The following is a 2,258-nucleotide window of genomic DNA, read 5'->3' on the forward strand; positions in this document are numbered from 1 at the left end:
CGTTTCCCGTCTTACACTTCGTCACAGCAACTTCCGTCACGTGTGCGCGGACAGTGTTCTGATTGGCGTTTTATTCTTCTTCTTAAGGAGGACCTCGGTCTTAAACCCTCCCGGTTGTCGTGGAACCGATTTTCAACATATCAGCTGTAAGAAAGTAACAAGTTTATTATAGTCCCTGTTTTATAATGATTTGTATTTTAATCTCTAAACTAATTACATATAAATTTATTTCAGTTTATTTGTGTGAGCTTTGACCTTTTCAGTTATAGCCTTTATTTTTAATGGGTTGTTTTCATTTTACCCTTAAAATGGGTATTTGATGAAGATTAAATAATGGATAAGGGATTATAGAAACATATAGACAAAAGACCCGATGGAGCCATTTTTGTGTAAGTTGTCTTCCAAACATTCTATGAAAACCGCATTACTCGTGTTGTAGCAGTGTCCCATCTGTTAAATTCAGGAGGTTTAATTTAGCGGGACAGAGTTGGATCAAGTGGTTCATAATACTTAATGAAGACAATTCACACCACCTGCTAGACCAGGGGTGTCAAACTCCAGTCCTGGAGGGATGCAGTGGCTGCAGGTTTTCATTCTAACCATCTTCTTAATTAGTGACCAATTTTTGCTGCTAATTACTTCTTTTAGTTAACTTGTCTTAGGCCCTTTAGTTGTCTCTTTTTCCTTAATTAGCAGCCAAACAATAATGAGACACAAAACAAGCTGCCACATCACACAATATCTGAAAATAAAGAAAGGTGATGGTCTCAGTAAGGTTGATCCCTCAACTCACCAAAACACTTTGACGATGTTCTTATAAAAAACAGAAAATCGACGGTTTTGGAAATGTTTGCTGTTGCAGAACAAGAGCAGCAAGAAGCCGTGGAATTAAATAACAGGTTTAATTCACAGCAATCATTGTCTTCTTATTAAGAAACTGATTGGAGTTTGAAGCCCCAGTTTAAGCTGGTCATCTGTTGGCTCGTTTCACATCTCATTTCTGTTTGGCTGTCATTTAATGAGGAAACGGATCAATTCAGAGGACTGAATCCTTCTAACATGGCTGTTAAAATAAAGGGTAAAAATTGCATTAGCAGTGAAAACTGGTCACTGATTAGGAAAAGGGTTAGAATGAAAACCTGCAGCCACTGCGGCCCTCCAGGCCTGGAGTTTGACACCCGTTTTGTAGACAGTCAATACATAGCTGAAGCAGCTCATTTGAACTGAGGTGGTCAGACAGCAACTTTCTAAACAAAGTTAAATATGGTAGTCCAATGTAGCCTCTTATTCATTGTACCTTCTTTGGCGGGCTTGCGTTGATCTGATCAGTGTGTTCTGATAATCATCCTCCTTATTGACTTCTTCCTGAAGGAGGTTGAAAAGTGTTTCTAAATTTGTCAGGTTCTTTTCCTTTCACTGAGCTCCACAAACAGCACTGCCTACATTGAAGGGAAGTAGGTGGAGTGGTGGCTCTGAGGCTAGGTATAGGCACTGGCAATCGGAAGGTTGCTGGTTCGAATCCCGCAAATGCCAATAGGGACTCTGCTCTGTTGGGCCCTTGAGCAAGGCCCTTAACCTGCAATTGCTGAGCGCTTTGAGTAGTGAGAAAAGCGCTATATAAATGCAAAGAATTATTATTAAAGTAGTCCAGTGGATTGAAACTGTTAACTTTAAAATGAGTTCAGCAAGAACGCAAGGACACAGTTAGAAACCTGGTAAAGGTAAATTTCACGCAAACATTAGGAAGTTTTTCTTCACAAAGAGAACCACAGACACATGGAATAAGTTGTCAGGTATTGTAGGAGACAGTGGGACTTTCAAAACTAGATTTGATGTTATTTTGGGGGGAATTATGAGTATCTGACTAGCAAGCTTTGTTAGGCTGAATGGTCCGTTCTTGTCTAGATTTGTTCTCATGACAATGCACTTGTTCTGGTTAGTGACAGTATCATGCTTCAAAGTACTCTCGGGTAGGACTTTATCATATACGATCAGTATATCAATGCTCAAAAACGTGTTCTGTCAAGGCACCTGACAACCTTTACGTTCATCAATCTGCATAGCTATATGTGAAAGAGGACCAGGTTGACACGTGTAAAAATGTTCAGTTCCATTACCCTGTGACCATTACTTAACTGTAACACAACATAATATCGAACCCTACGTTGTATTCTGAAATTTTAGTTTAGTATTCCAACATTAAACATTAGTACTAGGGTGTTGTACCGTGTTAGCCATTATGAATGTAGAGAAAAGCC

This window comes from Erpetoichthys calabaricus, chromosome 18 (assembly GCF_900747795.2).
Source record: "Erpetoichthys calabaricus chromosome 18, fErpCal1.3, whole genome shotgun sequence".
Lineage (NCBI taxonomy): Eukaryota > Metazoa > Chordata > Cladistia > Polypteriformes > Polypteridae > Erpetoichthys > Erpetoichthys calabaricus.